We start from the raw sequence: 13316 nt of genomic DNA on the forward strand, positions 1-13316 counted from the left end.
TGTGAGCAGGGCGGTGCGCCAAATTAATTTATTATAGACTGCGCCGGCAGCGTGATTCGCTTTCTCAGATCTGGGTACGTCCGGATTGGCCTTATTATTGATTGAGCCTGGCTTATATTCGAAGTACAGTGCCAAAGATAGAAAGAAAATGCCATCACCTCATGAGGATATTATGCAACATGGAGAGCGCGACACTGTAGGGCATGAAATTATTCGATGCACAGTGCCAAAGATGGAAAGATCCCTCACACAGCGTGGCAACCCATTCCCGTTTAGCCTTTGCATATTTTCATGCCCTAGCCAGTACGTTATGGATCTTGTTGTTGGCTCTTTTGGCGGACGTTATCTTTTTGGCACGACCGCACGTATACTTCACATCACAGGCCCCCAAGCCAATGATAGAACTACTGAACTTTTTTTTACGGGAGATAGAACTACTGTACTTGGTAGTCTAATCATAAAATTAAATGATGGTTCAATTGTATTAGAAGTAAAGAAGCAAATATACATTTTTGGAAGTTGTATGCGACATCCATTAGGTCTGTAAGAGTAGACAAATATTACCCTCCACACCATTCTTGTCGATCAAAGATATTGCCGTCTGATCAATAATACTAGCATATACCCATTAATTTACTACAAATTCGCAGCTACAACCTACATGCTATTTTTTATGTTTGTGAGCTGGACCCACAGGACGTCGCACTTCATGGGATACAGCTGCAGTGTAGCAACTCTTCTTTATGGGCTTTTGTATAACTAGTAGTAGTGCAATGCACGTTAATATTAGATACTCTCTCCATTTCTAAATATAAGTTTTTTTAGAGATTTCAACAAGTAACTACACATGGAACAAAATCAGTGATTCTACACTTTAAAATATGTCTATATACATCCGTATATTGTAGTCCATTTGAAATGTCTAAAAAGACTTATATTTAGGAACGGAGGGAGTATCTAATATTAACATGTAAGACATTAAAATTGGCAAGATATTAATTACACGTTGACATTAGAGAGGATATAATTAACTGGTTAGTGCTGATATTAGGTATGATATCAATTAGGGGAGGGTGACAAACACGTTTACTGCTAAACATCGAAGCGATGTAGACCATTGGATAAATGCGGTTGAACGGGTAAGATGTATTGGATTTCTGCAACTCACTTTTCTAATTAGTACTAGTAAATACGCACATGCAATGCACGTTAATATTTAAGAAATATATTAATTGCACGCGGATATTAAGTATGTTATTATTTGTGTGTCGGCGTTCTGGGAACGAGGGTCCCCAGAATTGCCTGCCTGCGGCCCACGGCCTGGCTCCACCAGCGGCCCTGTGTGGCCCATCTTCACCAGTAAGCACTCAAGACCCTCGCGAGGGGCCAAGCCTTGCGAGGCGGACGACCTAAGGCCTCCTCGGGGGCAGCCTCACCAGGCCTCCTCGGGGGCAGCCTCGAGAGATCAAGGCAACGGAGACCTCGTGAGGTCCCCGTGACGTAAGCCATGACGACCAAGGCCAGGCGGGCACCAGGCGGGCGCTAGCGCGCGTAGTGTTCTCGTTTCCTCTTTGGTGCTAAAGAGGCAAGCTCACCCGCGGATGTTGGTTTTTGATCACCGGATCAAATCCACCGAAGCAAGCTAGCTAGCAGGTTAATCGATGAATAGTGCTTTAGCACATGCACGCCTAGCCGTACGTACACGCAAACTTGGCTTGACTAGCGACGACAGGATCGATCGATCTCACAGACCCTGGTAAAACTTGCGAACGATAAAACTGATCGGTGTGATCGCCAAAGGCTCGTATCGAGCCTTGCTCTTGCTTTGTATTGCTTTCGTTGTGGTACAAAGATTACAAGGGTATACGTGAACATATATAGGAGCTAGCCAGCACCATCAAACCTAGTCGGTACATGTACTACTACTCCTACTTGGTTTACTCCCAGGGCCGGAGTACTACTCGGACGGATACTACTCGGACGCAGTACATACATGGCATGTTTAGCTCTAACATTCACCCCCTTAAACATGACGTCCTTGCTGCGACCTGGATCCCAAATGCGATAACTGCTACTCATAGGCATTATCCTTGGCATTGCTTTTGCCGTTCTTCGTAGCATTTCAGGGATCACCTTTACTATCGTCAGTTCATCCATAGCTTGACGGCAACACTTCTTCTTAGTCGCTGCAGGAGTCCTGGATAAGGTGGTCTCCGGACAGCCGGACTATATCCATTGGCCGGACTGTTAGACTATGAAGATACAGGATTGAAGACTCCGTCTCGTGTCCGGATGGGACTCTACTTGGCATGGAAGGCAAGCTAGGCAATACGGATATGTGTATCTCCTCCTTTGTAACCGACCTTGTGTAACCCTAACCTCTCCGGTGTCTATATAAACCAGAGGGTTTTAGTCCGTAGGACAACATACAATCATACCATAGGCTAGCTTCTAGGGTTTAGCCTCTCCGATCTCGTGGTAGATCTACTCTTGTACTACCCATATCATCAATATTAATCAAGCAGGACGTAGGGTTTTACCTCCATCAAGAGGGCCCGAACCTGGGTAAAACATTGTGTCCCCTGCCTCCTGTTACCATCCGCCTTAGACGCACAGTTCGGGACCCCCTACCTGAGATCCGCCGGTTTTGACACCGACATTGGTGCTTTCATTGAGAGTTCCTCTGTGTCGTCGCCGTTAGGCTTGATGGCTCATACTATCATCGATAGCGATGCAGTCCAGGGTGAGACTTTTCTCCCCGGACAGATCTTCGTGTTCGGCAGACTTGGCCATCTGGAGCAGGTTGAAAGTTACGCCCCTGGCCACCAGGTTAGGTTTGGAAGCTCAAACTACGCGGCCAATATCCGTGGAGACTTGATCTTCAACGGATTCGAGCCTCTGCCTTGTGCGTCACGCAGTCACGATGAGTACGACTTAGCTCTACCATCAGACAGTGTTAAGGAGATCGCACCGGCGACCGCTCCGACCCTCAATTCGGAGCCAGTTGCGCCTTCCGCGGACGGGTGGATGGACCCTGCCACGGAGGCCTTACCCTCAGCGGCGATCGAGTCGAACATCAACTTTACCTTGCACAAGAGCCGTGTTGTTGAACTGCCGGATACTTCTCCGGCCACGGACTCCGAACCGCCTGTGCCCGTTCCGATCGAATCCGGTTGGGCGCCAATCATGGAGTTTACCTCCGCGGATGTATTTCAACACTCGCCCTTCGGCGATATACTGAAGTCATTAAAGTCTCTCTCCTTGTCAGGAGAATCCTGGCCGAACTATGCCCGACAGGATTGGGATGCGGATGACGAAGAAATTCGCCGCCCACCCACCACCCACTTAATAGCCACCGTCGAAGACTTAACCGACATGAGCAACTCCGACTCCGAATACATCGATGGTATGGACGACGATACAGGAGACGAACAGGAACCACTGCCCCCAGGGCACTGGACGCCCACTTCACCACATGACGTATACATGGTGGACACACCAAAGGAAAACGACGACGAGGAACGGAAGGATGCAACGAAGGGTTGTTCCCTCGAGAAGCAGTCAAAACGGCGACGTAAGTGCCGCCCCAAATCCCGCCTCGGCAGAAATAACGATCATACAGACCCAGCGTTAGAGCAGGGGAACCATTGCCGGACCACGGTAACACGGAGAATCAAGCCGAACAACCCGACTCTGTCAAAGATCATAGTCCAGATGACGTCACACCGGACGGACACCTAGAGCAACAGAATTCCCATCAAAGGCTCGTTGCCACCGCGAGGAGTCTAAAAAGCATAAGCAAAGGCTCAAAGCTGCGCAAGACACACTCCAAATCAGATGGAGCAAAGTACTCAACACAGCATCAAAGTACGGCAGTAATCGCCCCACCAAGAGCTATCCGAAGTGGAAGTTGCTACCTGAATTCAATGAGGAGGCCTTAGATCCCCCACAACCAAAAATCAAAATAGCCATCTGGCCGGATAGGCGACCTCACGGCCAACATAGAGCGGCAAACAACGCCGCACATAAGCCAATACACGATCCACGCGAGGACTCGCATCAAAAGGACGGCACAACCAGATCCATCTATGGACCACGTAAGCGCGCTCCAGCATACAACGCAACACAACAAACATCTGAAGAATGCGGTACACCCGGATACAGGGGTGCCGCACACCCCCTATGTTTCACCGATGAAGTGCTGGATCATGAATTTCCGGAGGGATTCAAACTCGTAAATATAGAGGCATACGACGGAACACAGACCCTGGTGTCTGGATTGAGGATTATATCCTCCATATCCATATGGCTCGAGGAGATGACCTCCACGCCATTAAGTATCTACCCCTCAAACTCAAAGGGCCAGCTCGGCACTGGCTTAAGAGCCTCCCCGAAAGTTCCATTGGAAGCTGGGAAGAGCTTGAAGATGCTTTTCGGGCAAATTTTCAGGGGACTTACGTCCGACCTCCGGACGCGGACGATTTGAGTCATATAACTCAACAGCCCAGAGAGTCAGCCCGAAAACTTTGGAACAGGTTTCTTACTAAAAAGAACCAAATAGTCGACTGTCCGGACGCTGAAGCCTTGGCAGCTTTTAAGCATAGCGTCCGTGACGAATGGCTTGCCAGACACCTCGGCCAAGAAAAGCCGAGAACAATGGCAGCATTAACAAGCCTCATGACCCGCTTTTGCGTGGGTGAGGATAGCTGGCTAGCCAGATGCAGCATCAGCGACCCAAGTACATCCGAAGTTAGAGATGGAAACGGGAAATCACGGTGCAACAACAATAACAAACGCCGGAATAAAGAAGACAGCACGAAGAGCACGACAGTAAACGCCCTCTAAAGGCGCCAGAGACGAACTGTCCAGCCTACAAAATTCTGAACCAAGTATGTCAGATCCATAGCACCCCCGGTAAACCTACTAATCATACCCACAGAGAATGTTGGGTCTTCAAGCAGTCCGGCAAGCCCAACGCCGTACACAAGGGGGAGGATACACCAAGCGAAGACGAGGATGAGCCTCCCAAGCAAGACACCTGGGACAAAAGAAGTTTCCACCAGAAGTCAAAACAGTCAACGTGTTACACGTGATCAAGGGGAGAAACAAAGCGGCACTCCCAGAAAAATATGCCCAAGGGCCTATCACCGCGGAGTCCTGGCACTGGTCGTCTCAACCGATCACTTTCGACCATCGTGATTACTCAGCAAGTATCCGGCATGCAGGATGGGCTGCCCTGGTATTAGACCCAATAATTGACGGATACCACTTTACACGAGTCCTGATGGACGGTGGCAGCAGTTTAAACCTGATATACCAGGATACAATCCGCGAAATGGGGATAGATCCAACGAAAATGTGCCATAGCAACACTACCTTTAAAGGAGTAACGCCAGGCCCAGGGGCTCACTGCATGGGCTCCCTGCTACTAGAGGATATATTTGGCTTCCCCGATAACTTCTGTATCGAACATTTAATCTTCCACATTGCTCCGTTCCAAAGTGGCTATCAAGCACAACTTGGACACGAAGCTTTCGCTCGCTTTAATGCAATACCGCATTACGCTTCCCTCACACTCAAGATGCCCGGTCCACATGGCATCATTGTAGTGCATGGAAATATTGAGCGATATTTGCGCGCCAAAGAGAGTGCGACTGCCTTGGCAGCCGCACACTAAAAACGGCCTCACCAACTAAAGCATTTGATAGGTCGTCAAGACCACGTACACGGTTAGACGAGTTCGGTGCAGCTATATGTAATTCATACCGGATTGATGGCCACACGCCTATTACAAATACAATGGGCTCAACGCACGCAGACAAGTGGCAATTTTTACTTATCTTTAATTATACATGGTTTCTTTAAAAACCACCTTTTTGCACGACAACTTTTCACCTAAGTTCCTCTCTTTTACAGATGACCATCGTGCTACACCCGTCTAGGATACGGCACAACAGAGACACAGGCGCAGACATGCAGCAGGGACCCGCTCCAAGGATTCTTTTTAGATTAAGACCCTGTGTAAACCTTTTTTACTGTCTCTTATTGATATACATCCCTCAGATTCTCAGTACAAATTGAGAAGGATGCTTACGTCTTGGCATGTGGCCATGTCAGAATAACGCACGTACCCGGACACAAGGGGCTTCTTACAAAGGGCACTATTTAGGCCCGGTTTATACCATAAAGACTGAATACCTTAGGGAGTGTTCGGCGTCGCGGGTTTGGCCTTATATGCATCAGCTCCGAATCATGTCTTTGGTCAAATGTTGGGTTTGCCCGGCTCCTGTGTTTTCGTGCCTTACGTTCCGTTCTATCGGCTAAGGCAACACCAGGAGAACTATTGCGATTGTGCCCTGGTTCGTCTGGACGAGCACCTTAGTAGAGAAAGCCGAAAACTGACTGTCATGATATAGCGCGAGACTGGTCAACCACTCGATGACCTATCGGAATGTTAGAATTCCTCCACTTTAACGAAGGGCCGTTTCCCGGCATACGCACCCCGAGTTCGGGAGAGTGCGGAGCCACCAGGGGCTATATAGTAGCCCCACCGTCAAACTCCTACGGCCAAGTGAAAGTGTTAAAGCATCATAGTCCGGTTGCCTCGTTCGCTGCACTATCACCTCCTTAATAGGACCAAGACGTTGGGTTAAGTGTGAACATGCGTTTTTTTGCGAGCACCTCCGCATTATATGCGTGGGGGTTGAAGCCGACGACTGCAATCTTTCAGGTTATATACATATATACATAAACGGCCGCACAGGAGGCACCATATTACTTTCCGGCAAAAGTATAAATACAACCTTACTACATTTCATAGAAACATTGTGTTTACAATGGGGATACATGTCACTCAAACATAATATTCTTCGAGCACTGGGCCTCTATCAAACGAGCACCCTCAAGAACCTCTTCAAAATAGTGCTCGGCAGCTACTCGGCCTATGGCCGAACCTTGCGCCGCAACAGTGGCCGCATCCATCTCCACCCAATATGCCTTGACACGGGTAAAGGCCATCCGCGAGCCTTCTATGCATGCCGACCTCTTCATCGCATTGATGCGCGGCACCGCACCAAGGAACTGCTGCACTAAGCTGAAATAGCTGTTCGGCTTCGGCTTCTCCGGCCACAAATGATCTACGACGGACCTCATGGCAAGTCCAGACAACCTATTAAGTTCGGCCCATTCGGCTAGCTGATCAGTCAAGGGAAGCGGACGCTCTGGAACGTTAAATTGCGACCAGAACAGCTTGTCCACTTCACGATCTGTCTGATCTCGGAAGTATTCGACCGCAACGACAGCGCTTGCCGCCAAGTCCATATATGCGTCTGCCGAACTCCACAGCCGATCAAGAGGGTCATACCGCGGATCTCCGAACTTCCTCTGCAGCAGAAAGGGCTTCCCAGCCGCAATATCCCCGGATTCGCGCAGCTCCTCCTTCTTCGCCCTCATAGCAGAGCGAGTGTCTTTGGTCTCCATCGTGGCCTTTTCAAGGTCCGCTGCCTTCACTCGGTTCTCTTCTTCAAGGAACTAGCAATGGTCGGCAGTGTCTTTTAATTCTACGGCCATCTTGGCCATCTTCTCTTTGCTTTCGCAATGCGCGGCCTTCTCGGCTCTTAGCTCTTCGGCCGCCTTCAAAGCAACCGCATTACTAACTCTTGCTTGTTCCTTGGCTCGGGCAAGTTCCGCCCGAAGGATCTCCACGGTGGCAGCTCCGTCTACAGTCACAATATATTAAAGATACTGGCATCATGCTGCTCTTATTATGTGACATTCACCAGAAAACATTACTTACCCTATGACTCGTCAAGCCGCTTGCTAACAAGCTCGATGTCAGCGTCTGCCACATCCAGTTGCCGCTTTAGTTCGGCAAACTCATTAGTCCAGCTAGCCACTGGAGCTTCCACCACCTGCACATAAATGCAGTACTGGTTATTACCTGGGACTATGATCCTCTGTTCGCCGCCGTTCTCGATGACAACCAGAGTCTTAGGGGCTACTATCTACACAGGGCACACCTAACATGTGCGGTACTATCAAAAAGTATATCATTTCATGTACCTCAAAGCCCGTCAGTAGACTCATAAAGGCTTCATGTAATCCGCTTTCGGCGGACGAAATTATTTCCATCACCGTACCCATCAACGTACGGTGTTATTCTGAGATGGCCGCTCGCTCCAACAGCTCCCTCAGAACATCCGACCGCATACCAGATGGTGCCGGACTCTTTTGTTGGCTCTCTTCGAGAGCCAGACGCTGGGGACTTCGGGTGACTATGGGATTATCTTCTGGCCTCACCGGATCCGGAGAGGCCCTCCATGACGACACTTCGAGGTCGCCCACTTCTTGAGCGGGGGAGTCCGGGGGAGGCATTTCGCTCTCCATCATCTCCGGAAGAAGATCCCCCGAAGACAAGCTCGGCTGAGAAGGGCTCAGGTCCGAACTACAAGATATATGCTTCGGTTATTTTCCTCAGAGGAAAGGTAGTATACCTTCACTATTAAAGTATTTTTTGATCACTTACGACTCGTTGGAGGGCCGATCCCCGCGCGGACTTTGTGTGGCAAAAGCACCCCCCGAGGCAGGACCCTCTGTTGGAGACTTCTTCTCCCGTTTGGAGGCCTCGGTTTCCGGATCCTCAGAGGCAGTCCTCTTCCTCCCCCGTAGCGAGAGAAGGTCGGAATCTTCTCCCTGGTCATCCTCCCTTATGGAGGCGCTCATTCCCTCGGTTGGAACTGGCAGCAATGGGGGCCCGCTTTCGCCCATATTATTCCCCCCGTATCTTCCTTCGAGGGCTCCGGGCAGGGTGCGAGCTCGAGCATCTTTTCCAGTACCGGGTTTTCCAAACCCTCAGGGAGGGGGACCGAACACCGAATCATCTTTGCCTTTGTTAGCCAGTCCTGGTCAAAGGGCGATTTCTCAGGAATGATGTCATGGTAAATAAAAGACGATGTGTCCGGCTAGAGGATTACTTACTTGTTCGGCGGTGTGGTTGCTTCTCAGGCCCACATCCTCGGTAGTATCCGGACACTCTGTTTGAGGTCTGAAGAATGACTTGTACATCTCCTCGTGCGTCAGGCTGAGGAAGCTTTGAATAGCGCGCGGTCCTTCTAGGTTGAACTCCCACAAGCGAAGGGGACGACGTTTGCAAGGATGGACTCGACGAACCAGCATGACTTGCATTACCATGACCAAATTAAAATCTCCCTCGAAGAGATCTTGAATGCGGCTTTGCAGTATAGGCACGTCCTTGGCCGGACCCCAGCTCAGCCCTCTGCTAATCCATGACATTAGTTGTGGTGGGGGGCCCGAGCGGAAAGTGGGGGGAGCCACCCACTTGGCACTTCTGGGAGCTGTGATGTAAAACCACTCCTGTTACCATAATCCGGACACCTCTGGAAAGGAACCTTTTGGCCACGGAGCTCCTGCAACCTTGCTTATTAATGCTCCTCCGCACGCTGCATGTTGTCCCTCGATTGTCTTTGGCTTCACATCAAAAGTCTTGAGCCACAGGCCAAAGTGAGGGGTAACACAGAGGAAGGCCTCACACACGACAATAAATGCTGAGATGTGGAGAAAGGAGTCCGGTGCTAGATCGTGGAAGTCTAGCCCATAGTAAAACATCAAACCCCTTACAAAGGGATCCAGAGCGAGGCCTAGACCTCGGAGGAAGTGGGAGATGAACACGACGTCTTCGTTGGGTTCAGGAGTAGGGACGACCTACCCTTGGGCAGGCAGCCGATGCGAAACTTCGGCGGTCAGATATCTGGCCTCCCTCAATTTCTTGATATCTTCTTCCGTAATGGAGGAGGGCATCCATCGGCCTTGAAGGCTGGATCCGGACATGGTTGAAGATCCGGAGCACCTGACCTGGGCTTTGGGTGTTAGAACTCGAGGCGTGGGAAGGATTCGATTGAGCACGGGAGGGAAAAAAGTGAAAGCCTTGGCCCTTTATAAAGAGGGTGAATACCAAGCGTCCTCTCCGTGGCCGTTTGGGGCTTGCCTATAATCTAGGAGTCCTAGACGCGGTTGGGTTACCCACGCCTGTATTGATGAGAATCCCATGATATGGGGACACGATCTTTGCTTTGACGAGACGTGTCAAAAAACTGCCTTGCATTATGTGCGGGGCTAGTTAAAAGAAATGGTTCGAATAATCACCGGGCCGTGAGATAATGTCGTGTTGCCAAAGCAAGTCAGCAAATTGGATTTGTGGAAATATTATTCTCTCTACGGTGGTATGTGGAACTTATTTTGCAGGGTTGGACACTATTCTTGTATTCAAATTCTTCCATGGTGTATTCGGAGGAGGAACCCGCTTTGCAATGCCGAAGACACTACTGCGCGCCGGACTCATCGTCATTGAAAGCCTGGTTCAGGGGCTACTATGGGAGTCCTGGATAAGGGGGTCTCTGGACAGCCGGACTATATCCATTGGCCGGACTGTTAGACTATGAAGATACAGGATTGAAGACTTCGTCTCGTGTCCGGATGGGACTCTACTTGGCATGGAAGGCAAGCTAGGCAATACGGATATGTGTATCTCCTCCTTTGTAACCGACCTTGTGTAACCCTAACCTCTCTAGTGTCTATATAAACCGGAGGGTTTTAGTCCGTAGGACAACATACAATCTTACCATAGGCTAGCTTCTAGGGTTTAGCCTCTCTGATCTTGTGGTAGATCTACTCTTGTACTACCCATATCATCAATATTAATCAAGCAGGACGTAGGGTTTTACCTCCATCAAGAGGGCCTGAACCTGGGTAAAACATTGTGTCCCCTGCCCCCTGTTACCATCCGCCTTAGACGCACAGTTCGGGACCCCCTACCCGAGATCCGCCGGTTTTGACACCGACAGTCACGTCTTCAACCTTCACCTGTTCTTCGGTGCTTGATAGACTATCTTTTGGATCCTCGAGGGGACATCTTTGGAACCCGCGCGAGACCAAACTTCGGTCTAACTTTGTGTTCCAAGCTCCCGGCCCTTGCTTCAGCCCATAAAGTGCCTTCTTAAGCTTATAAACTTTCCCTTCTTCGTCTTTCTTCTCGTAGCCGAGGGGCTGTTCCACGTACACTTCTTATATGAGATCGCCATTGAGGAATGGGGATTTAACATCCATTTGATGAACCTTCCAATCCTCTTGTGCTGACAAAGCCAGGAGCACTCTCACCGTCTCAATTCGAGCAACCGGTGCAAACACCTCCTCATAGTCAACTCCTTGACGTTGTTCGTAGCCCTTTGCAACGAGTCTTGCCTTGTACTTCACAATGGCACCCTTCGTGTCCTTCTTTAACTTGTAAACCCACTTCAAACGTATGGCCTTTTGGTTCGGAGGTCGGGTTACCAAAGTCCACGTGCCATTGCTCTCGACCGCCTTCATCTCCTCATCCATGGCATGCATCCAACTTGAACTTTTGCTTGCCTCTACGAAGTTCGCCAGCTCATCAACTCCGAGTAAACACAAATCGGAGTACTCGAGTGTAACTGGCTTTGCGTACTTGTAGACTTTCTTGAGGGTCTTGTAGCGACGAGGCCCGGAAGAATCCGTTGTGGATTGCGAAGGGGGCGACACAAATTGTGTCGGCGTCGATGCACTTGAGGAAGATGGTTGAGTCCCGAGCGTGGTAGATGTCGGGTCGTTGGCATCCGTGTCATTGACATCCTTGTCTTTGGCATAGTCGTTGTGACCGTGACTATCATCTTGATTGTCGTCGTCACTATGCGCCTCGTTGTCGATGTCACTACCGAGATCTCTGCCTGTTTCATGCACGTCGTTGTCTCTATCACTTTGCGACCTATGCGCGTCGTCGTCGGTGTCGGCACCATGGTGATCACTGCCATTGCGGTCACCTTGGTTGGGCGTCTTGCCAACCACCTGGACGTCCTCCCCTGCATCATCATCAGTTAGAAAATCAACTGTGAATGTGTTACCGTTTGGAGCATCATCGGTTGCTGCACTCCAATTCCACATTTGGTTTTCTTCAAACATGACGTCGCGTGAAATCCATAGATGCTTGGTACGTGGATCGTAGAAGCGGTATGCCTTGGTGCCGGAACTCCTCTCATATCCGATGAACACCAGCTTGGTGCTACGATCGACAAGCTTTGAGAGATGCAGCTCCGCCGTCTTCACATGTGCCACACACCCAAATGTCCGTAGATGAGACACATTCGGCTTTCGTCCGTAAATTGCTTCATACAGAGTCTTGCTGATCACTGCCTTCTTTGGAGCCCGGTTGAGAAGATAGACCGCCGTCGAGACAGCTTCTCCCCAAAAAATCCCTGGCAAGTTCTTGCTCTTGAGTAAACTTCTCGCCATGTCAACGACGGTTCGATTGCGCCTTTCAACAACCCCGTTCTGCTGTGGCATATAGGGTGCCGTGAGGAACCTCTTTATGCCAATCTTCTCGCAGTAGTCGTTGAACTCGTTTGACGTAAACTCTCCGCTGCGATCTGTCCGTAGAGCGAAAACCTTCAGCTTGTGTTCCATCTCCGTTGCAGCCTTCAGCTTCTTGAATGCTTCAAACGCCTCATCTTTAGATCATAGGAGAACGACCCACATGTATCTCGAGTAGTCATCTACCACAAGTAAGAAGTACTTCTTTCCTCCGTGAGTTGCTGGGGTGATAGGGCCACAAAGATCACCATGAAGTAGCTCGAGTGCATCAATTGCATGATAGGTAGACAGAGCAGGGAACGGCCTGCGGTGCTGTTTTCCAACCAAGCACCCGTCACATACTCGATCAACATGGTCGATTAACGGCATCCTAGATACCATGTCCATCTTTGACATCTTCTTCAAGGCGTAGAAGTTAACATGTCCAAATCTAGCATGCCATAACCATGAATCATCATCACTCTTGGTGAGCCAACACTCCGGTTGAGATTAATCAAGGCTGAGGATATAGAGCCTGTTCCGCGTGCGATTCACACGCGCTAGCACGTTTTGGAGGTTGTCGAAGATCGTCATCACTCCATTCTCAATATCCACCTTGCATCCATTCTCATCAAGTCTCCCGACAGAGATGATGTTGTTGCGAAGCCGTGGGATGTAGTACACTCTAGTGAGTATGGCGATGTTCTCCTGTGAGACCCTCGAAGAGGACAGAGCCTTGCCCGCAAATCTTCACATTTGAACCATCATCTAACTTGACCGAGCCTTGAACATCATATTCTAGCTCGAGGAACTTCTCCTTGCACCCCGTCATGTGATTACTGGCACCCGTGTCTAGATACCACGACACGTTCTGGCTTTCGGATAACTTTGATGTTACCTTTTTCTCATGAAGTAGCACCTTCCGGCTTGGTTTCACA

The sequence above is a fragment of the Triticum dicoccoides genome, chromosome 4A (assembly GCF_002162155.2).
Source record: "Triticum dicoccoides isolate Atlit2015 ecotype Zavitan chromosome 4A, WEW_v2.0, whole genome shotgun sequence".
Classification (NCBI taxonomy): Eukaryota; Viridiplantae; Streptophyta; class Magnoliopsida; order Poales; family Poaceae; genus Triticum; species Triticum dicoccoides.